The sequence below is a fragment of the Schistocerca gregaria genome, chromosome 5 (genome assembly GCF_023897955.1).
Source record: "Schistocerca gregaria isolate iqSchGreg1 chromosome 5, iqSchGreg1.2, whole genome shotgun sequence".
Classification (NCBI taxonomy): domain Eukaryota; kingdom Metazoa; phylum Arthropoda; class Insecta; order Orthoptera; family Acrididae; genus Schistocerca; species Schistocerca gregaria.
In genome coordinates, this window is record NC_064924.1 from 171,418,766 (window position 1) to 171,443,766 (window position 25,001).

General features: G+C 39.7%; 1 protein-coding gene across 3 annotated transcripts in view; it reads left to right on the plus strand.

The window, feature by feature from the left end:
- The first annotated feature begins 19,263 nt into the window (after window positions 1-19,263).
- LOC126272357 (probable cytochrome P450 6a13) overlaps window positions 19,264-25,001 on the plus strand; it is a 75,567-nt gene continuing 69,829 nt past the window's right edge. Inside the window, exon 1 of one of the 3 annotated variants that reach the window (XM_049975168.1) lies at window positions 19,264-20,242. The gene's annotated coding sequence lies outside the window, so the exon portion shown is untranslated. The remainder of the gene's footprint in view (window positions 20,243-25,001) is intronic. The other 2 variants (XM_049975166.1, XM_049975167.1) reach the window with 2 other exon arrangements.

Below are 25,001 nucleotides of genomic sequence, written 5' to 3' on the forward strand. Positions count from 1 at the left end.
AGATATAGAATGCAGGGACCCACACATCAGCGTGTGAGCTCACCGGCCCTTTGCCTAGTATCGCACAGAAAGGGCACGCTCTCTAGGTAGCGCTCTCAAGCTCCTCTCCCCAGTTATCCAATGCGCAATTTTGATTCAGGGGTCGACGACATTAACTTTCATCTGGCGTCCCTAGGCAAGGAGGTATGACGGTAAACTTTCAACGTCTTCGCGCATCTCATGTCGCTTTCCAGCATTAACCGCTGAATATTTAAATGATGTGACGTGCTCCAAGCAGTTTCACATACTGTCTCTCTGTTATGGGCGTTATCTTGCATTTGACCATACTCTTAAACGAAGTGAAAATTTTGTTCAAATCATTCCGTTTTCTTACGATCGTCTTTCGACGACACGCTTGTAAAAAAAATAGAATCTTAAAAAGTCTGACAGCTCTCATGATGCTGGATGGTCATTTATGTTTACGTATGTTGTTGTTGTTGTGGTCTTCAGTCCTGAAACTGGTTTGATGCAGCTCACCATGCTACTCTATCCTGATCAAGCTTCTTCATCTCCCAGTACCTACTGCAACCTACATCCTTCTGAATCTGCTTAGTGTAGTCATCTCTTGGTCTCCCTCTATGATTTTTACCCTCCACGCTGCCCTCCAATACTAAATTGGTGATCCCTTGATGCCTCAGAACATGTCCTATCAACCGATCCCTTCGATCCCTTCTTCTGGTCAAGTTGTGCCACAAACTTCTCTTCTCCCCAGTCCGATTCAATACTTCCTCATTAGTAATGTGATCTACACACCTAATCTTCAGCATTCTTCTGTAGCACCACATTTCGAAAGCTTCAATTTTCTTCTTGTCCAAACTATTTATCGTCCATGATTCACTTCCATACATGGCTACACTCCATACAAATACTTTCAGAAATGACTTCCTGACACTTAAATCTATACTCGATGTTAACAAACTTCTCTTCTTCAGAAACGCTTTTCTTGCCATTGCCAGTCTACATTTTATATCCTCTCTACTTAGGACCATCATCAGTTATTCTGCTCCCAAAATAGCAAAACTCCGTTACTACTTTAAGTGTCTCACTTCCTAATCTAATTCCTTCAGCATCACCCGACTTAATTCGACTACATTCCATTATCTTCGTTTTGCTTTTGTTGATGGTCATCTTATATCCTCCTTTCAAGACACTATCCATTCCGTTCAACTGCTCTTCCAAGTCCTTTGCTGTCTCTGAAAGAATTACGATGTCATCGGCGAACCTCAAAGTTTTTATTTCTGCTCCATGGACTTTAATACCTACTCCGAATTTTTCTTTTGTTTCCTTCACTGCTTGCTCAATATACAGATTAAATAACATCGGGGATAGACTACAGCCCTGTCTCACTCCCTTCCCCATCACTGCTTCCCTTTCATGTCCCTCGACTCTTATAACTGTCATCTGGGTTCTGTACAAATTGTAAACAGCCTTTCGCTCCCTGTATTTTACCCCTGCCACCTTCAGAATTTGAAAGAGAGTATTCCAGTCAACATTGTCAAAAGCTTTCTCTAAGTCTACAAATGCTAGAAACGTAGGTTTGCCCTTCCTTAATCTAGCTTCTGAGATAAGTCGTAGGGTCAGTATTGCCTCAAGTGTTCCAACATTTCTACGGAATCCAAACTGATCTTCCCCGAGGTCGGCTTCTACTAGTTTTTCCATTGGTCTGTAAAGAACTCGCGTTAGTATTTTGCAGCTGTGACTTATTAAACTGATAGTTCGGTAATTTTCACATCTGTCAACACCTGCTTTCTTTGGGATTGGAATTATTATATTCTTCTTGAAGTCTGAGGGTATTTCGCCTGTCTCATACATCTTGCTCACCAGATGGTAGAGTTTTGTCAGGACTGGCTCTCCCAAGGCCGTCAGTAGTTCCAATGGAATGTTGTCTACTCCAGGGGCCTTGTTTCGACTCAGGTCTCTCAGTGCTCTGTCAAACTCTTCACGCAGTATCGTATCTCCCATTTCATCTTCATCTACATCCTCTTCCATTTCCATAATATTGTCCTCACATACATCGCCCTTGTATAGACCCTCTATATGCTCCTTCCACCTTTCTGCTTTCCCTTCTGTGGTTAGAACTGTGTTTCCATCTGTTTATGTATATCTGAGAAAGATGAGGCTTTTTTACGCGTTCTTTGTCACATCCACTATTACTTTCATTTCTGTTGATCATTCGCAGTTCTGGTATAAAGTTCTGGGCTCTATTTGTGAAAAATTCATTGACAACATCGAGTATCTGTGAAGACACGCCGTATGACCATTCTCTTGGTTATCATTCAGCTCTGTGGCTCAGTGTCGAAAGTTTTTCAGAAATGTAGGAAGATGGTGTTTACCAGCGTCCCGTACCTTTCTGTGTGACAGGGCGGATGACTGCCTTGTGTGTCTTGGCACTAAAGTACGTATGCATTCTTTTGACTCAGATCACGATGACCAATGATCCCAGTCCGGCTGCTCACTCTTTCATCACCACTGAACATTCTAATAAGTGGCGCAAGGTATCATAACAACTCTTTCATCCCGTACACGTGATAGTTCAGTTGCCAAGGTGTAATATGTAGGAAACGGTTTAATTTTATTTTGTTTCTAATGCGAAGAGTATTTGTCTCGGTTTCATAGACATTACATTGTCAATATATCGATTCCATATTACCTGGTACGGGGATGCCACTTTCTTTCCTGTATTCGATATTAGAAACCAAGTACGTGTAGCCTCGGCTGGCTGACAACTATTATCGCAAGACTTTTATGTATATTATACCCGGACACCGCTATTTTTGAAGCTTTATTGAAGAGCTGTACAATTATCCAATAAGCTTATTTCGTCTGCATTGCCATTTTCAAGTGATGTTCAACTATATAGCGTTATTAGTGTATACAATTTTTACGTCCTATATATTTGAACAGAAATTACTCAACGGCAACATCTACTTTTGAGAAAAAACATATATAAATAAAAACAACACTGTCTGCGATCAAATACAGTACAGAGAAATATTTCACAGCTACAACGTCAATGATAAGTCATAGAAGTAAGTACTTGGCACACTGTTACAAAACCAATCAGACATACAATACAAAAATTATATATACTAATGGCAGTATATACCGCAACTGCAGGTCGCTTGAAAGTGGAAATGCAGCCGAAATAAGCTTATCGCCTAACTGTACAACTCTTGAATAAAGCTTCAAAAAATAGCAGTGTCCTGGTGTATTATACACAAATGTCTTTACAGTATATCTACTACGCTACAGGCCGCACACGCACACGGGTTCACATTCATCTGCATCTTGCTTCAGCCACATTTCATGAATTCTTACATGATATTGCCTATATCACAGAGTTTTATTTTCAACCTTCCAACAGATCATGCTTTTCGGTAAACTTTCACGTAAATGACAGTGAACAGTGTGTTCTGTACGGACAAGTTACTCTGAAACTACAACATACGATCTGAAGATGGGCAGCTAGCCCGAAACCGGTAACTGAAAATAAAGAATAGCGATCGAAGACTGAAACGCCCTATTTTATCGATATATCTGATTTTCTATACGTCGAGTGTTTAGGGGTCTGAAGATGATATTAATCAGATGCTGAAACTGGTCAGGTAAATAAAAAAACTTCTGAAAACATACGGCTGTTTGGTGATTTTTCTTTAGTAAATATCTTACCGGCCGCTGTCCGTACCCCCGATGGAGCAACAGAGAAATATCAACTTCTTTCCTTCAGCAAACAGACTACGACTAATATTAGACAAAAATCTAAATTGGACTAGTCAGTTGACTGCAATGTGCAAGAAGGCATCAGGATCTCTCCATGCTATAGAAAAATATAGAAAGCTCTTCCCTCTTGACCTGAAAAAGAAACTTCCACGAACACTTATTTTTCCAATTATTGATTACGACGATGTGATCCTGCATGTCCTTTGTCAGGAAAGTTCACAGAGGCTGGAATTAATTATGAATGTCTTTGGTCATTATATCTGTGACCTTCGAACTTTTGACCGTATTTCATCATCTTATGAACAGCTATCCTGGCTGCACACAGACAAGTGCAGAGAGTACCATACCATCTGTCTTCTCTACTCTATTATCCACGAACACTGCCGCTCTTACGTCCCTTCGACCTTACGGCTTTTGTGTGAACAACATGGCACGCATGTCCAAATGAACTTCGTATCGTAATTCATGATAACACAGCCACTGCAATATCGTGTTTATCCATCAACCCCTGGCAAGCCGTTTTCGAGTAAAATGTTTTGCCTGTATGGGAATATACATAGTATGAAATACGACTACAGGTTATCAGCAGATGGTTGGCGACAAATGGTGAGAGGTGGCACACCACTCTCTCACTTCAGCAACACTCTCCGTCAGATTAATATTCATGTTTTAGGTCAGTGGTTTATGAGATTTTACATGCCGGCCGCTGTGACCGAGCGGTTCTAGGCGCTTCAGTCTGGAACCGCGCCCCTGCTACGGTCACAGGTTCGAATCCTGCTTCGGGCATGGATGTGTATGATGTCCTTTGGTTAGTTAGGTTTAAGTAGTTCTACGTCTAGCAGACTGATGACCTCCAATGCTAAGTCCCATAGTGCTTAGAGCCATTTGAACCATTTTTGAACTTTTTACATGAGTAAACTGTGGGAAAAATGCTCATATAACTGCATGTGTAACCTTAAGAGAACTTGTACCCGAAGTGCCTTAGTGGAGACATTGAAGAACAGGGAGAAAGATGCATTACAGGCCATATATGCTGCATCCAATGACCTGGCTGTGCGAGTGATTCTGGGAAGCAGTGCTCTGTCAATTTTACCTGCAGAGGACTTAGGGCCATGGGAGTTCCGTCTTCCCACTTAGGTTAGAGCAGGAGGGCGCTGATTCGCCAACCATTTTACCTGGGTCACGCAACAGACCATCGCAGAGGCAGCCAGTGGGCTCAAAGTGGGAGGAAGAAGCCATTTAAGACAGATTGTTGTAATCTGAGCTTTTGTGCAAATGGTGGGAATGTCATAGAACTCCAAGCATTCTTGTGTTAGAAGCTGGGATGATCCGGACAGAGTGGCTGGTGCATGCGTTTAGTGGAGGGAAGACGGTAACTCGCCTAACGCCAGGAAGTTGCCAGGTTCTTTTAGCTAGTGCCGAAAACACGTATTGCATGTGTACGACAGTCTGGAAAGCTTAACAGCTTTCCTTCAGAAATTGGAATATGCAAAGCGGAGGCTTGCTCCGCCAGCGTGGGAACCCGGGTGCTGTGTCTGGACTACCTACCAGGCTAGCAGAACAGTTAAGTGGGGAGATTCAATGAGTAGATAGTACACTACTGGCCATTAAAATTGATACACCAACTAAGATGACGTGCTACATACACGAAATTTAACAGACAGCAAGAAGATGCTGTGATATGCAAATTATTAGCTTTTCAGAGCATTCACACAAGGTTGGCGTCGGTGGCGACACCTACAACGTACTGACATGAGGAAAGTTTCCAACCTATTTCTCATATGCAAACAGCAGTTGACCGGCGTTGCCTGGTGAAACGTTGTTGTGATGCCTCGTGTAAGGAGGAGAAATGCGTACCATCACGTTTCCGACTATGATAATGGTCGGATTGTATCCTATCGCGATTGCAGTTTATCGTATCGCGACATTGCTGCTCGCGTTCGTCGAGATCCAATGACTGTTAGCAGAATATGGAATCGGTGGGTTCTGGAGAGTAATGCAGAACGCCGTGCTGGATCCCAACGGCCTCGTATCACTAGCACTCGAGATGGCAGGCATCTTATCCGCATGGCTGTAACGGAACGTGCGCCCACGTCTCTATCCTTGAGTCAACAGATGAGAACGTTTGCAAGACAACAACCATCTGCACGAACAGTTAGACGACGTTTGCAGCAGCATGGACTATCAGCTCTGAGACCATGGCTGCGGTTACCCTTGACGCTGCATCACAGACAGGACTGCCTGCAATGGTGTACTCAACGACGAACCTGGGTGCACGAATGGCAAAACGTCGTTTTTTCGGATGAGTCCAGGTTCTGTTTAGAGTATCATGATGGTCTCATCCGTGTTTCTCCGACATCGCTGTGAACGCACATTGGAAGCGTGTATTCGTCATCGCTATACTGGCGTATCACCCGGCGTGATGGTATGGGGTGCCATTGGTTACACGTCTCGGTCACCTCTTGTTCGCACTGACGGCACTTTGAACAGTGGACGTTACATTTCAGATGTGTTACGACCCTTGAATGTACCCTTCATTCGATCCCTGCGAAACCCTACATTTCAGCAGGATAATGCACGATCGCATGTTGCAGGTCCTGTACGGGCCTTTCTAGATACAGAAAATGTTCAACTGCTGCCCTAGTCAATGGTGGCCGAGCAACTGGCTCGTCACAATACGCCAGTCACTACTCTTGATGAACTGTGGTATCGTGTTGAAGCTGCATGGGCAGCTGTACCTGTACATGCCATGCAAACACTGTTTGACTCAATGCCCTGGCGTATGAAGGCCGTTATTACGGCCAGAGGTGGTTGTTCTGGGAAATGATTTCTCAGGATCTATACACCCAAATTGCGTGAAAATGTAATCACATGTCAGTTCTAGTATAATATATTTGTCCAATGAATACCCGATTATCATCTGTATTTCTTCTTGGTGTAGCAATTTGAATGGCTAGTAGTGTAGTTCGATTCCTTTGTACAACATGGAGAGGATTTTTTTTTCTCTAATTCGGCGCCCGTACCAAGGCTTCGTGGAAAGCGATTCTGAATCTTTGGCTGTTATCATCTTCTAGTCGTCCCCTGCTGGAGTACGACTTGTGCACTGCAACTTATGGTGGACTAAGAACCAGTAGCAGCTTCCAGATGTACCGACAGTGGAACTGTGTATCATGTCGGACATATTGTGCGTCACGAGGGTGAAATTATGCTTCCTGAGTCGGCCGTCTGCCGTTTGACAATTCCAACAAGCACCGACGCGCCTATGAGTCACATTGTTTGGTCAGACCTCACACTGAAATCTGCTGGAATTTCGGAGCTCGGATAGGGAAGTTCCCCGCTTTCTAATAATCAGAGCGCCAGTCCGCTTTTCGTGCACGCGTCAGAAGATTACAGCTGATTCAGCGCGCCGCTCCTCGCTCACAAAGTACCGTTTTCTGCTGCCACATGAACCGAGGTAAGAGTGTAAAGTATTACTGCAGCGGCGTATGGTTGTTAAATGATATTTACAGCTCCATGTTCTCCAGAGAACCATAGTTTGTAGTGTTGTTCGTCGTAGTTGATTCCAGTTGAATAGATTTCTGCCTCACTGTGGATTCATGTAAACAAAGTCAGATTGCGTTATAAAAGGGGAATTTCTATAGTTTCCATCCCAACGAATGCTTTTGATTTTTGTTTGTCATTTTTTTCCTAAGATTTATCAGCCCATTGTAAGTATAAAAGGATCACTAAAAACTTGTCATTATTTTTGTAAACTTAAATACGCTATTGTTCTCATTCATACTCACTCAACTATTCATTGTTTTTATTTTATTGTGGTGATACATGAATACACCAGCAATTCAGAATTCAATCGTATTAAATTATTTAATTTAATTATTGATTTGAGTTCTGAAAGTGACTGCAGACATAGGCAACAACAGTGCCATGAATAAATTCAGAAATTTCAGAACATAAAAATTAAGGGTGTAGCTCACAATTTTAAAGTTATTGACAAGTTAATACTTTGATTTATGTAAATATAATAATATTTAGCATCACTTGGACATATATTTATGATTAAAGCAAATGGCGGCTTGCAATGGAATATGAAGTTTCTTGTGCTCATGTTTATCTTTTTAACAGATCGTCTAATGACGGGCAACACCTGATACTTGTAATAATGAGTTTGGATTCAATACAACATTTGCACTGCATACCCAAGATGTCTTATTGGCGACGAGTCAGAATTGTATAAGTTTATTAACTTAGGTGGATTTGGTGGATCGTCGAAGTTTCTGGAGTGGAGGCTAGAAGGCGAGGAAAGCGGTGTCATCAGCATAGTGAAGGAGATAGGCTGGTGGGAGTGGATTGTAACCTCCCAACACAAAAAAATTACATAATTATTTAACATTCACTTTTAGTGTAACCTCCCAACAGTTTATTATACCGTAACCTTGCAATAATAACGTGACTATCCTCCCAATAAAAAACGTGACTCATATATAACCTTTCAATAATTAACTCACTGTGAATCTAAACTAGTAAATTTGGACGTCAGCGGTCCTGCGTCATGGCCCTGAAAGATCATTCTGAATAAATTGAAAATTCTTACCTCAATGAAGTCGCCGGATAACGCGTATATATCTGCTCCCGTAAGAAATTTTTCTGGCACAGCCCAATGCAATCCTGGCTGCTAGATTTGTCATGTATAAAAAGAAACAACTGATTTTTCTTTACGATAATCGGGATCACTATGGATTGGAGAAATTAGTAAATTCTTTAAATTCAGATAAATTATTGTCACAAGTTAAATTTTATTAGAATGTTTATTATTAAAAGGTTTTTTTTAGAAAAAAAAGAACATTTACATGTGACTTGAATGACAATAGTACAACTTTAGTTGTAACAAATTAGATATGTACGCAGCTGTTTTTACCTTATACTACATCGCTCAGGAATGACCGGCCCAACCGCTCAACTGCGACCTACCACCACTACTGCCCACACATCTCCTACTGCAGCCGACACTGCTCTCTGCAGCCGACAGTGCTCTCTGGTCTGCATGTCTATTGTAGCTTACACATCGCAGGCAGTGCGTGAGCAATCCATCGAAATTACACCTGCTCGAGTGCGCTATCAATGAAGTCCTTAGTCATGGAACTCTTACATAACCCTCCACTGGTGAGCGGTAGTAAAAATTTGGCAGCGATGGTGAGTCAACTAAACTTGCCAAAAGCAACAATTTTTTCTATAATGTCTTTAGTTTACTAAGTCTACATTCACAGAGTATATACATATATATAATATTATTGATAAATAATATAAGTACAGAACGTATTAAGTAATGGAATAAAGTGCACACGCGCTAAGTACAGAACATACTAAGAAATGAAACAGAATGCACACGCACTGTATAAGTCTTTACCATATTACAAGAATTTAATCTTACTAAAAAATGAAATAAAGTGCACACGCACTGTATAAGTCTTTACCATTTACAAAAATTTAAACATATTGAGAAATGAAATAAAGTGCACACGCGCTGTATGAGTCTCTACCACTTTACAAGAATTTAAGCATATTGAGAAATGACATAAAGTGCACACACACTGCGTAAGTCTTCACCATTTTAAAAGAACTAGGACAGGAATGGGAAGGATAGCATCATGGTTATAGCACAGTGGGTTGCACATAGCTCCACTAAAAGTCCATATCTTTCTACAGAAGCACAACACCAAGTGAGAGAATCTGAAGTTCTATTCCATGAAGTATTTATCGGTGTAACCAAGACACTGAAATGTTGTATTAATATTGAGTGTTATCCTTTTTGTAGTACATTAGGTACACCAAACAGTAGGACCATAATGATATCTCCTTCGGTCAGAGTGGTGCACAGCTTGATGTCAACACCACATTCTTGTAGAATCCATACTCTTACATCAACGTGGAATTACTGCAAAAACCAAATATAGTCCTCCATGATAATGAGGATGGACAGGACATGCGGATATCGCAGTAACTGCTGGTAATTAGGTCAGAAGGTGAAGGATACATTAAGTCTTATGCTAGTCATCATTCAGAACTACACTAGTGTGTCATCAGATTTGAATAATTATTGGCACTCGTTGCCCAGTTACAAAGCATTTATGTGGTATTGTAGCATATTATTCAGAAGTCATCCCATTACAGTGATTATTGGCATCATAAGTCATCTCATTAGTTATTATTGGCACTCATTGCATAATTATAAAGCATTTGTGTAGTATGTATGGAGTATTACAGAACATTATTCATAAGTAATCTCATTATTGTAATTATCGGCATATCATTTATGAAATGTTACAAAACATTATTCATAAGTCATCTCATTACAGTAATTACTGGCATCATAATTCACCTCATTACAGTTATTATTCGCACTCGTCGGCCAGTTACAGAGCATTTATTATGCATTATTCAGAAGTCATCATTCAAAACAGGAGTTACTGCGTGTAGCATTAAGCTGCTAGTGACATAATACATATTTAAAATGTAAGACATTGGAACTAGTATTCAATGTGTTTAGTCCAATAATACATAGACATAATTAATTAATACATCAGAAAAATTTGCATTGTATTTAGGACTAGAAATATATCTTAAACTGGTAGCGTTATTGACTTGTATACTGGTAGTAACTGGGACTAGTAATAACTTTTTTGTGCTAGCAATGCATTGCGTTGGGATCGATAATCAATTGCAGGGACATGAAAATATTTTCTTTTGACTTATTGCTGGAAATAAGGATTAATAACGCCATTCGTCATGAGTCAGCTGTAGCAAGGTTACGAAAGAAGTAGAGTATATGTGACCACATTCATGAATAATAGATTCGACTGGGTAAAAAAATGCAAGTACTAGAACACGTTTAATAACTAAGTGCTTGTAGCATATTAATATTATGAAAAGCTTCTCCTGGAAGAAATACAAAGTGGATTATTGAGCTGAAAGAACAAATGCAGATTGTGCTGGAAAGTAGTAAACTTCAAATTAACAGGCAATGAAACGTTTACTTAATGTGTATGTACTCTAGCTGTCTTTCCCAAAACATTCAGTCATTATACTATGGGACATAAGACATACTGTCAAAAACAACTGCAAAAATACTTTAAAAAACTACATAGCATCTCTTACCTAATAGAAAATATATAAACTTCGTCATTATCATCATCTGCAAAGAAAAACTTCATTATTCGTGTTACTATGTTCTTCATACAACTATTCGTCATCATTTCTTATCATCTGCAGAAAATAGACACTTCATTATTAATTATTCACATTACCATTTTCCTCATACAACTATTCATTAGCATTCATTATTTCATATATTATACAGTTTCTTACTTCTAGCATATTTCATCACTAAAGAGGAAAACCATCATATATACATAAAAATGGGAAATGTGCACGGTCTGATATATAACGACAAGAAAAGCGACCTGCTACCCTTACCTTACTGGGCACTTGTCAAGAAAAAATATGATCTTCACCAGTAAGTGTTCATATAAATATATGCAAATCGCATTATTGTGTGATAAATCATAAAGTATGTTTATTCAATAAAGGATTTAATATTGGAAATATGGTGATGGCCCTTGGTTTTTCTAGTTCTCGAAGTTTCGACGTGTAGTACAATGGGGTGAGGAATGCTGCGAATTCTATGTGGACCTGCGTATAGAAGCTCAAATTTACTGCATCTACTCTTTCCTCTGTTGGATAAATAATGTGTGCGTACTAATATCTTCTGTCCTATGTGCACAGCGTGTACAAACCTGTTTTTGCTGTCTTCTCCGGCGCTCTGTGGCACGTTTGATGTTGTTGAGCGCAATATCAATTATTTCATGGTGGCGCAGTCGACGAATTGTAGGAAAAGATACTAATTCTTTAATTTTGTTGGGGGTTCAACATTTTTCAATATAACAGTCGGAGATAGCATAGTAGGTTCATTTGGTATGGAGTTAATTACATCCTGGAATGAGAGTATGTGTGTGTCCCAATCAATATGTCTTTTATGGCAGTATATTCTACATAGTTTACCAGTTTCTTTCATCAATCGTTCAGAAGGATTCGAAGAAGCGTGATACCTGCATATATGGATCGGAGAAATGCTTCTAGCTCGTAACATACGTGTCCATATCGCAGATCGAAATTGTGGTCCACTGTCGGAAATTACTTCCAATACATGCCCTACATGAAATAAAAAATGTTTTACAAATGCATTCGAAATAGATTTAGCAGTAGCTTTACGTAACGGAGTGAAGGTAACAAATTTCGAAGTGAGTTCAACAGTGACAAAGATGTAGCAAAAACCCCTGTTAGATCTGGGAATCGGAGAAAAAATGTCTACAGTGGCCATATGTCTCAATGTAATCGGTGCAATGGGATGTAACAGAGGAATATGTGAAGTCGTGTCTGATTCAACTTTCTGGCAGATTTTACATGACGCTAAAACTCGTCGAATACGTTTCTCCATGTTGGTAAAATAACAGTTCTGTCTCAGTATAAGAAAACATTTTCTGACTCCATAATGTGCGTAACTTAAATGAGTATACCAAATTAATTTGTTAACAAGTACGTCAGGAATACATAATAACCAGTTGTTACTGTCAGGGTGAGAGTGGCGAAACAGAATGTTATTGCGTACAGTATAATGGTTCCTCATGGTAAGGTTATTTCTATCTTGCCAAAGGTGTTTAATTTCTTTCCATACGTTGTCTTTGCTCTGCTCTTGTGCTATGTCTCGTAATGACGACGAAATGAAATTTTCAATTTTTGAATATACAGGAGGCTAAAATTTGCTTGGCAGAAGTTGGTTGCGATGTCTTGCTGATTGTTGCTGAGAGAACGGGATAGTGTGTCTGCTACAATATTTTGTGTACCGGGAATGTGAACAATTGTAAAATTAAATTCCTGTAAATAAAGCTTCCATCTGCTTTCCCTGTCATGTATAAATTTAGCGGAAAGTAAAAACTGTAGAGCTCTATGAACTGTATATACGGTAGTATGTCTACCATAAAGAAAATGCCTAAATCTGTTAAATGCCCGTACAACACATAATGTTTTAAGTTCTGTAACAGTATAATTGCGTTCAGCAGGTCACAGAATTCGACTTGCAAAAGTGACGTTTTTAATTACTGTGGCACCGTCTTCTTCAATTTCCTGAAAAATGTGTTGGCCTAAAGTTGTGTTAGAACTGTCGGTGGTAATGGAAAAATTTCTGGTAGGATCTGGGTGTGGTAAAAGTGGTGCATTTATCAAGGCATGTTTCAGATTAACAAATTCATTCCGTGCTTCGCTACCCAGGACTAAATAGAGTTTTTACCTGTCGACTCGGATAATATAGGGGTGTCTAAAGCAGAGTAATGAATAAATTTACGGAAAAAGTTAATTAATCCCAGAAAGCTGCGTAGTTGTTTCTTCTTCGTTGGAACAGTTGTCACGTAAAGCTTGAAGTTTTTCCGGGTCAGGCGCAATGCCTTCTACTAAAATTACATGTCCAAAAAAATTTTATAGAAGTATTGCCAAAGTATGATTTGCTGAGATTAACTGTGAGTCCTTGTACACGAAAAGTTTGCAAAGTTGTTCAAGAATCAAATTGTGTTCAGACTAGTTAGCTTCTGCGATAAGGATGTCGTCTACATGCGTTGTGATTCTGTGTTAAGTTCTGTCGGAAGTATAGTATTCAAACCGCGAATAAATGCTACTGAAGAAATTGCTAAACCGAACGTTAATTTGCAAAATTGAAAACAATCACCTAAATAGAGAAATGCTGTGTACTTTCTGCAGTTCGGATGGAGCTGAATTTGCCAAAATCCCGATTTTAAATCTAATGTGGAATAAACAGCAGTACCATGAAATTTCTGTAAAAGCTCTTCTAGTGTCTGTGGGCGATCTGTTTCATTAATAATAATGTCGTTGACATGACGCGAGTCAAGTACTAGGCTGTTTTTCTTAACAATATGGAGCGGGTTTATGTACGGACTAACTGTCGGTTCAGTAATTCCTTGGTCTAGCATAGCTTGTAATTCTTTCTTAACGCATTCTCTGTGAATATATGTAAAGGGATAATGTTTGGCTTTAAATGTGTCGTGTTGTTTAACCTGAAATTCAACACAAAACCGGACATAGTACCAGGGATGTTGTCAAAAACTGGAGCTTGCTGTAAAAGAATTTTGCGTGGTTGAGTACGTTCGTCATCCGTATTTGCGTTGCTCTGTTTTACTTTATCAGAAATCATTTGCATAACGTCATAGTCGGCTTCGTCTGGTGTATTGTAGTTGTGTACATACGTATTTGTGAACAATGTGAAATGACAGTCTATGTTACGTGATGTAGAAATGACCTCTGTTCGACTGATTGCCTGCTCTTCTGCAGATAAAGCGTGCTGAAATTCTAATGCCAGTTGTACCTATTCCTCCTTTAACATTAAATAGGAATTTTGAAAGTCAATAATTGCGTCGTGTTGTAGCAAAAGTTCGTTCCTAAAATAACGTCTGTTGCCAGTAAGGGAACAATCTAAAAATTTGAGTGAAACATATGACCTGCAATACAAAATGATAAGTATATCTGTAATTTTACATCTACTCCTTTACGAAATACTGCTCCCTTTACTTTAGTTTTGCCTAATGGTAATGTAGGATAAGTATTCTCTTTGTTATATTCGTTGAATGTTTCTTCTTTTATAACTGACATAAGTGAACCAGAATCGATTATTGCTCAAGATATGGGTGATCCAATCTTTACTTCCATAACAGGGTAGGAAATAGTTTTTTTTGTGTAACTGGTTTTTCATGTAAAAGTGTGTCTTAGATGTCGTCAAAAGTAATAACATTTTCGTGAACAATGTTCTGTGTATCAAAAGTATTGCTTACGTTGCTGGAAGATGCGACCTGTACTGTATCTAGTCAAATTCTTTATGACGTGCTGTTATTTGCAGGAGGATGCTGTGGCATCTGGACTATTTGTACTGTTCTGTTACTTCGTCCTGACGTATTAAGTTCGGGATGATATCTATTGTCTGGTTCATTCATGATGATCTGTTGTGTGGATGACTCTGCTCCTGATAAGACCTAATGTTATTACATGTCCGCTGAAGACTGTGCTCATTACTATTACGTCTGTCATAAAACTCATTACCATACGGCGCGGCGCGTTGCTATAGGAGTTGAAATGATGCGTCTTCTGTACGTAGTGATTTCCTTGTTTTTGTGCGTTCTATTTGGTGGAGTGGACGCTCTACGTGTAGGCGGCGAAACATTAAAGCTTGGTCCACCTTGCAAACCACATTGTTGGTTAGTTATGCTAACCGGCTGGTTTTGTTGTTATTGCGGGGAAAAACCTCTATTGTTACCAAAATGTGTTTGCTGTTGCTGATAATTTTTACGATACTGATAACTAAAATTTTGTCTGTTATTAAAGTTCTGGTGGTTGTCATCCCTGGAGCGTCTATCATCTTTGCTATTAAAATAGCGTGGCTTATCGTAATTGCCGTATGCTTGTTGGTTTTGGTTATGATGTGAAAAATTTTTGTTTATGAAGGAATAATCTGATTGCTGAAAAATTTTTGTTTATGAAGGAATAGTCTGATTGCTGAACTTCCAGAAGCTGTAACAGATCTCTAAACGCAGAAATATATTCTTTCTGCTGTCCTGTTAAAAGTGATACTCTTTACGATCGTGGTAATTTTGAAATACATAATTGGATTAATGCTGACTCACTGTATGGCTCACATAAATATTGGTTTTGTTGTACCATGTGTTCAAACAATTGGGTGACAGTGGGAAAATTTGAATTCTCATAATTCGGTAAGCTAATTAACTGACCTTGATTCCGCGCTGTGTCGTCTTCGACCAATACGCTGACAGAAAAGCACTCTGAAATTCTTCTAGCGAATAACATAGCGTGTTTGATTGAACGAAATTGGTGGCGTATCGTCCGATATGGTGTCATTGTTATTTTCGATAACGTCAATACAACTGGCCAATTCATCATATTTTTCAGTCAGTGCTTTTACCCGATCGTCATTTTTAATGTCACAGGCATTAATTTGTTTTTTTTTTCATTTTACGTGTGGTTTTGTTTAATTTCTATACGTCTGCTTTAATGGCATAGGAATCCTGCAGTAATTCCAATTGTTCAGGTCTGCTGGTCACTGTCTGAAAATCTACGGTGTATGTGTCTAATTTTGTTTTAAGATCAGAGATTTCATCATGCAATTCAGTGTTCAACTGTTTGATAGTATTGATTTCGTCTGATACTGTAGCAGTGTTGGTATCTACGTATGTTTTTGCTTTAATAAACAACTTAGTTCGTCTGCCTGTCTCTGTGCAGCAATTGTTTCCATGACTTGTTTCTTTACTTTGTTCTATTTCTGTATGAATTTACGGTAATGCGTTTCACTGTTTTGTAGGTGTTAATTAAAACGTTCGTCAATTTGGCCGTTCTGTTGTTCGAATTTCTTGTCTACTTTCGCATCCAGTGTGCATGAAAGTTCTGTTGACATTAATTTAAACTCGTCGCGTAACTATGTTGCGTTTTCTGAACATTGTTTAGCAACTGCACTAACTTCATCTCTAAGTAATTTTGTTGTGGCTGCATGTGTATTACGTAACTCATCGCTACTATTCTTAGCACAAGCCTTAATTTCTTCACGTATTTGTTCTTTAGTTTCATTACATTATACGGAAATGGCTGTAATCTGTTCTTTAATCTGTTTGAAGTTTTCATTAAGTTATTCGTTCGACTCATTTAGTTGCCTATAATTGTTGTCTTGTTTTTCATTCAACTGTCTGAGATTTTCATTAAGTTGTAGCAATACTGCAATAACTTGACCCATGCCAAAATTAGCGACTCTTTTCTCTGTGCTGTGAGATGGTGTATCTGCATTTGTCATGTTTTGTGTAACCATTTGATCATTGTCTGATTCATAAAAAGGTTTGCTAATTGCACGTGCACTGTTGGTCACTACATCAGAACCAAATAAATCTGACATATTTTGAGTACATTGTTCACCTCCGTTAGAAACTTTTATCTGTTCACTCTATAAATTTTGCAAATCAGGAGTGTAGCGATCATTGTATCGGAACGTGACGCGTCATCAATTGTCGTTAAATTTGCTGTGAACATAATTGAATTTGTTTGCTCATCATTTACATTACTATCATTACTAGTGGTAACTAGTATATAACTGACTATTTCTCAGAAATTCACAAAAAATACGATCCTGGCCGGTTGTCGACAAGTATAACCGCCTAACAGAAAAAAATAATTATATAACATTCACATTTAGTGTAACCTACCAACAGTTTGTTATACCGTAACCTCGCGAGTAATAACGTGACCAACCACCCAATAAAAAATGCGACTCATATATAACCTTTCAATAATTAGCTGACTGTGAATCTAAACTGGTAAATTTGGACGTGAGCAGTGCTGCTTCATAGCCCTGAAGGATCATTCTGAATAAATTGAAAATTCTTACCTCAGTGAAGTCGCCGGATAACGCGTATATATCTGCTCCTGTAAGAAATTTTTCTGGCACAGTCCAATGCAATCCTGGCTGCTAGATTTGTCGTGTATAAAAAGAAACAACTGATTTTTCTTTACGATAATCGGGATGACTATGGATTGGAGAAATTAGTAAATTCTTTAAATTCAGATGAGTGATTGTCAAAAGTCAATTTTTACAAGAAAGATTATTATTAAAATGTGTTTTTAAAAAACATTTACATGTGACTTGATATGAGAATAGTACAAATTTAGTTGTAACAAATTAGATATGCGAGCAGCTGCTTTTACCTTATATTACATCGCTCAGGCACGACCGCCCGATTGCGAGCTACCACCACTACTGCCCACACATCTCCTACTGCAACCGACACTGCTCTCTGCAGCCGACACTGCTCTCTGGTCTGCGATTCTATCATAGTTTACATATTGTAGGCAGCGCGTGAGCAATCCATCGAAATCACATCTGCTCGAGTGCGCTATCAATGGATTCCTTAGTCATGGACCTTTTACAAGTTTAGTAAATTAGGTGGATTTGGTGGGATCGTCAAGATTTCTGGAGTGTACGGTAGAAGGCGAGGAAAGCGGTGTCATCAGCATAGTGAAGGGGATAGGCTGGTGGGAGTGGATGGGCATATGAGCTGTGTACGGGAGATAAAGGAGAGAAGAGAGGACGGAGCCTTGCAGGGCTTATACAGTGGGATGAAAGGTATGGAAATTGGCATTGTTTGTAGTGACAAAGGACGGTCCATTAGAAGACAAAAACAGCGGATTTATGGGAGTTGAGTTGGAGGGATAGGAGATGAGTGAGGTACAGGAACAGTCAGAGAAGAAATTGGGATGAAAGCCACTCTCATCAACAGCAAGAAAGTGGTGTTGGTTCTTCTGTGTCGTCTCGTTGTCACTGTAGGCTTGCACCGTGGGAAGCAAGGAGAGGATGTTGTTTGGTGGCCGATATCCTTTTTCTGTAACATAACTGCATGCATATATTAAAACGGTTCTTTATTCATAAGAGCAAGAAGTTAATTAACGTAAGATAGTCCAGATGTTGTGGTACAAGGTCTTCCGTAATAGTCCACGTTAGCCACAATGCCAGTGGAGCACAAGTCCCGCTATGTACACTAATCTGACTGATTCTGAGCTAGAGGCTGAGCTAACTCCGACTGGGACTCCCACTGGGCTGCGACTGATTACTCGACTCATTGACTAACTGGATGACTGACTGACTGGTCCCCGCAGTCCGCGGCGGCGATCCAAGTACCGGTGGCAGAGAGGGCATTGGAGGCGCGTTTCTTGTGAGTCTGTGCTTGGCCTCACTCCTGATAGGCTCGCTTGTTCCGGTACCTACTATCGACCTTCTCGCAACCTCTTTGCTGCCTGGTGGGCTGGCGACACAGGTCGAAATGGGATGGTTTGGAAGACCTTGCTGAACACTGAAGCGAGTCAGGTAGGACAGTAGGAAGAGGTATCAGTAGGGGACAACTGATCTGAGAATAATAACCCTAGGCTATGATTACACTTCTCCTACATCTGAGAATAAAGTTACTGGAGACAAATGTCAGGTATTTCCCATATTATTACATGTAGTAGTTGACAGTTTATTAGTTTTGACACCAAAATCTGTAAATTATAGTCGTTATATATAGGATACTCATAGAGAACATTTTAAAGCAGAAACATTCCTGGCCTTTCGACATGCTACTGATGACGTGACGATTTATAGCACTAATCTAATTTATTCCAACTCCATTAACTGTACATAGTATGTAGGACGAGTTTAATAAAATTTTTATTAACTTACGTATTTGACCAAGATGGTACAAAATGGCTCGAAGCACGATGGGACTTAACATCTGAGGTCATCAGTCACCTAGACTTAGAGGTACTTAAACCTAGGACACCACACATCCATGCCCGAGGCAGGATTCGAACCTGTAACCGTAGTAGCAGCGCGGTTCCGGACTGAAGCACCTTGAACCGATCGACCACATGACCAAGATGTTTTGTATTTTTAAATTATATTCAGTTGTAAATTGCGGATAATTAACTGCCGCCACTGGCTAGTCCACTCAGTTACCACCACGTGCAGACGTAAAACAATAGTCGGCGGTTTTAATTACGACCGCCTTACTTGTTTCATGTACATAAGATTTTTAAACTATAAACTAATAATAAAATGATACTCATGCAACTGATGATTGTCTTTTTATTGTACAAAACGTTTAATTTTGTCAGTGACCATGATCATCTTTTCTATTACATTGCTTTCAATTATATTTTCGTGTGGCTGAAGAGCTGCAAACTGTATGCGCTGAAATAACGATAAAAGAAAGATTAATAAAGTGATAAACATACTAAGTGTAAAATAAAATTAATACATGTTTTCAGTGCATCACACATGTAAGGAGGATGCTGTAGATGTGTATGACGTACACTGAAGCCAGCTGTGTTATAACTTAAACAGCGACCTCAGTGTTAACTCAACTTCTGACATGAATAGTCCACAAATAAAAGTATTTTTAATGTTTTAATTTGCATTTACAGGTATATGTTTTATGACTGAGTCACATTTAAAGCTTATGCACGTTACCTTATTGTAGCTGGTTCTTCTGATGTTTTCTTAGCACTGAAGATGGGCACACGTGACCGAAATCCACATACGTAATAAACATCATCTGAAACCTCTTGCTGTACCCTTTCCTGCTTTACTTTTTCGAGATGATAATCAAGACTTTATGAGTGCGTCTCGTTGTGGGAACACGTGCCAAGCACACCATTTTTCAGACATCACCGTGGAGGAGGTTGACTGAGCCTTTGGCGCAGCGCCAGGCGTGTGCGCACGTGATGACGTGACGTGTCCGCTTCATTACGGCAGCGCGCGTCCTTCCGTAGGCAGTCGGCTGGGAGCGTTGCGCTGCACAATCACTACGCCGCCGCCCGCTTTCCGAATGCAGCTTAGGTGAGCAAACTCTTTGTTTACACTCAGTTTTCGGGTGCACAGTGATCTCAGGAGTGTTGAATACAGCAGTGTCCGCGTTACCCGCGTTGCAGATGTCCGTGATCAATAAAAAATCTTTAAAAACTCGAAAGCTGAAGTATTCTTTTATGACAAGAACAAGTACTTCCATGTATTCGTCATATGACTCATGTCTTACTTCTAGACATCGGAACAGTTAAACGAATTTTGTACTGCGTACTCCATTAACAGACCAACGCATTTCAGCGCATCGGCCGGCCGGTGTGGCCGAGCGGTTCTAGGCGCTTCAGTCTGGAACCGCGCGTCCGCTTTATTATTACTTAATTACCGTCGCAGGTTCGAATCCTTCCTCGGGCATGGATGTGTGTGATGTCCGTAGGTTAGTTAGGTTTAAGTAGTTGTAAGTTCTAGGGGACTGATGACCTCAGATGTTAAGTCCCATTGTGCTCAGAGACATTTGAACCATTTTTTTTCCGTGCATCGACGTGCGTGGTAATGGGATTCCTCTACTGTCCCCATATCGCCCTCTACCTTCGCCGAATTCAATCTGTTCGCAATATCCGTGACACCTACCTGCTCAAATCCTGGTTCACAGACATCGCTGGTTTGCCGGTTGTTGATGCTTCCATCGTGATCCCTACATGCTCAAATCCAGGTTCATAGAGATTGCTGTTTTGCCACTTGTTGATGCTTCCATCATCTACTTGTTCACACCAAGGAATTTGTTTCAAAACATACGTCAGTCAAGAACAATATCGCACACCTGAATACTTCACCGATGTTTTGATTGTTAGGAAAATGATAAACACAGTCAGAATATAAGTGTATGGAAAAAGGACACGGAAGAAAACTTGACGATTATCTCCCGAAAGCGAACAAAAAGCAACTGATACGAATTGCAATTTTGTGGCTATGTTTCCCCTTTCTGTCGAGTAACGCGTAAGTAATCCACTGGACTTCCAAACGCGACATGTGATAGTCTTTTGTAAACAGCAGTTTCCTGTAAAACTATCTGTACTCTCGATCTGTGGTTTTTCTGTTAGCCGCCGGCTATTGTGGTCGTGCGGTTCTAAGCGCTTTAGTTTGGAACCGCGTGAGCGCTACGGTCGCAGGTTCGAATCCTGCCTCTGGCATGGATGTGTGTGGTGTCCTTAGGTTAGTTAGGTTTAAGTAGTTCTAAGTTCTAGGGGACTGATGACCTCAGAAGTTAAGTCCCATAGTGCTCAGAGCCATTTGAACCATTTTTTTTTTTCTGTTAGCCGCACAGTATCGGCCCGCTTAACCTGGAAAATCGGGAGCAGTGTGTACCTACCTTTTTTTCTTTATTATTATTTAATTCCCTGAAAGGAGATGGGCTGTCAGATTTAAAGTATCTGCTCGTCAGCCGTACAGTTAATGAAAGTAATGAAGTATAAACATACTTGTAAGAAAAGTTGGCAAAAGAGTGCGAATTTCAAGAATTGAATTGAACGATCTCCATTTGGCGACGGATATCTGGAATGGTGATGTAATGCAGCTGACAATGCCGATATTGAAGACGTTTAATTCGGTTCCGCCGCGGGGGATTAGCCGAGAGGTCTCAGGTGGTGCAGTCGTGGACTGTGCGGCTGGTCCTGGCGGAGGTTCGAGTCCTCCCTCGGGAATGGATGTGTGTTTGTCCTCAGGACAGTTTAGGTTAAGTAGTTTGTAAGCTTAAGGATGATGTCCTTAGCAATTAAGTCCCATAAGATATCACATCCATTTTTGAATTCGGTTCCACTACTTCGAGTAAAAAGTCGGCTGTAATGGAATTGCGGAACGGAGAAAAGAGGTGGAATACAGGTGGGAAGCTGGGTTGATCGCATAGGATCTTACTGCAGTAATAGTGGAGAAGAATAGGGATGCTGTGCAATATGGGGTTTGTGGCAGCTAAAGGGGGAAAAGTGAAACGGGTGTGATTCTGAAGCTACGTAACTGTGGCAACGGTGTGAAATACGGAACGGTTACTTAGTTAACTTGTTAGATCTTTAAACTATTCAATTTGTCTTAGGATAATCGAAAGACACATCATTCAATGATAGTAAACCACCATCGCACATCAAACGTCTTTAAAATGTAGCGGTTGTTTGGGATGTTCCCTAGAACTTGAGCCGTGTGAATGTGAAGACTTCATTCACTCACATGAGTTGCTCAATTTTCCGTGGTAAGGGAAGGAGAATGAGAGTCTTGTGTCGTAAATGTAAATAAAACGTGTCTTTTCAATGCGCGGAGAATATTATTTTGTATTGGCGTTGTTGATGACAACGATGCAGGAAACTGAGGACTGAAACCTGGTGTTTACACATCAGTTCGTCTTTCCAGGAACGGCTTAAGTTGGTGCCCAAATCAGAGGGCTGATCACCATATTTGTTTGTCACGGGTGCTATGGAAAAATACAGGACCTATTAATAGTTGCTTTCAGGACACCAACGTTAATAACTTATGTAGAAAACTTCACGCTATTTATGCCACACTCGCTTTTCTGTTTCCTATAATAGTAAGGCACGTCATATTTCGGCATCTTGTTGTCAAATGGCTCTAAGCACTATGGGACTTAACTTCTGAGGTCATCAGCCCACTAGAACTTAAAACTACTTAAACCTAACTAACGTAAGGACATCACACTCAGCCATACCCGAGGCAGGATCCGAACCTGCGACTGTAGCGGTCGCGCATCATCTTCAAATGTTCATACGTTATTATTATTATTAGTGTAATATGCATTCCTTTCAAATATTGTGCTTCTGCCGAGGGCGCCATTTAGGCTAGGTGGCGAGTTTTTGTTTCTAATAACAAAAATTTAATATACATCAGTTCAATCTATCGTTTGTATGATTTATACATTACGAGACAAAGTGTAATTTTTCATCTGCAATTGGGAACACAAAAATGCCAACACAAACACAACTTCACAATTATTCTTTACAAATGCCTTTGTTGGTCAATTGTTGTTATGTTATTCAGATGCTATCGATTGGTTCAGGCGTCAATATTTATCAAAATTTACGTTACTATGAGTTATATGGGCTAATTTATATAGTTTTGATACAGCTGCAAATTTTTTCAGAGTACTTTGCGCCTGCTTATGAAACAATCATTCACCAGTGGAACAGTGTTTGAAGAAATTTGCGAAGTTACTTTCCAATTAGTCAGTATGATGTGTCATAATGAATATTTTGCACCCTAACCTATTTAACACTCCCAACAGAAATGTTGTATTTGTAAAGAGTAATTACTGTACAAAATAATGTAATGTTAACTTATGATCACCTGAAGACACCTGCGAGCTTCCAAAACGCTTCGTAGCAAACTATTATTTGAAATAAAAGAAAATGCAGAAAGCAGAAGACGGGTGAATTCCTATAAATTTCTTAAGACAGACACGAACCTTAATCAGTGCTGTTGTAATATCCGTAAATTTAAGCAGAATATTAATAGTGTCTTCTTGAGACACATATTCATAGTTACTTTTTACTGTTTTCTACGTAGTGCTACACGTGTCTAATCTTTTTTTTAAATATTCTCTGCGAATTCTCATTCGTATATTATTAATGATATCAAAAATAACTAGAAACAGACTATACTTGAAAGCAGCATCTAGGAGGAAAATACTGCCGAAATGTTGTGTATAATAAATAGTGTTGCACATTCTTTTCAGCGAGATACCTTTATAAGAAGAAATATTGAATTTAATTGATGAAAGGAGAAAATATAAAAATGCAGTAAATGAAGCACGCAAAAAGGAATAAAAACGTCTCAAAAATGAGATCAACAGGAAGTGCAAAATGGCTAAGCAGGGATGGCTAGAGGACAAATGTAAGGATGTAGAGTCTTATCTCACTAGGGGTAAGATAGATACTGCCTACAGAAAAATTAAAGAGACCTTTGGAGATAAGAGATCCACTTGTATGAACATCAAGAGCTCAGACGGAAACATAGTTCTAAGCGAAGAAGGGAAAGCAGAAAGGTGGAAGGAGCATATAGAGGGTCTATACAAGGGCGATGTACTTGAGGACAATATTATGGAAATGGAAGAGGATGTAGATGAAGATGAAATGGGAAATACGATACTGCGTGAAGAGTTTGACAGAGCACTGAAAGACCTGAGTCGAAACAAGGCCCCCGGAGTAGACAACATTCCATTAGAACTACTGACAGCCTTGGGAGAGCCGGTCATGACAAAACTCTACCATCTGGTGAGCAAGATGTATGAGACAGGCGAAATACCCTCAGACTTCAAGAAGAATATAATAATTCCAATCCCAAAGAAAGCAGGTGTTGACAGATGTGAAAATTACTGAACTATCAGTTTAATGAGTCACAGCTGCAAAATACTAACGCGAATTCTTTACAGACGAATGTAAAAACTGGTAGAAGCGGACCTTGGGGAAGATCAGTTTGGATTCCGTAGAAATGTTGGAACACGTGAGGCAAAACTAACCTTACGACTTATCTTAGAAGACAGATTAAGAAAAGGCAAACCTACGTTTCTAGCATTTGTTGATTTAGAGAAACTTTTCACAATGTTGACTGGAATACTCTCTTTCAAATTCTGAAGTTGGCAGGGGTACAATACAGGGAGCGTAAGGCTATTTACAATTTGTACAAAAACCAGATGGCAGTTATAAGAGTCGAGGGACATGAAAGGGAAGCAGTGGTTGGGAAGGGAGTGAGACAGGGTTGTAGCCTCTCCCCGATGTTATTCAATCTGTATACTGAGCAA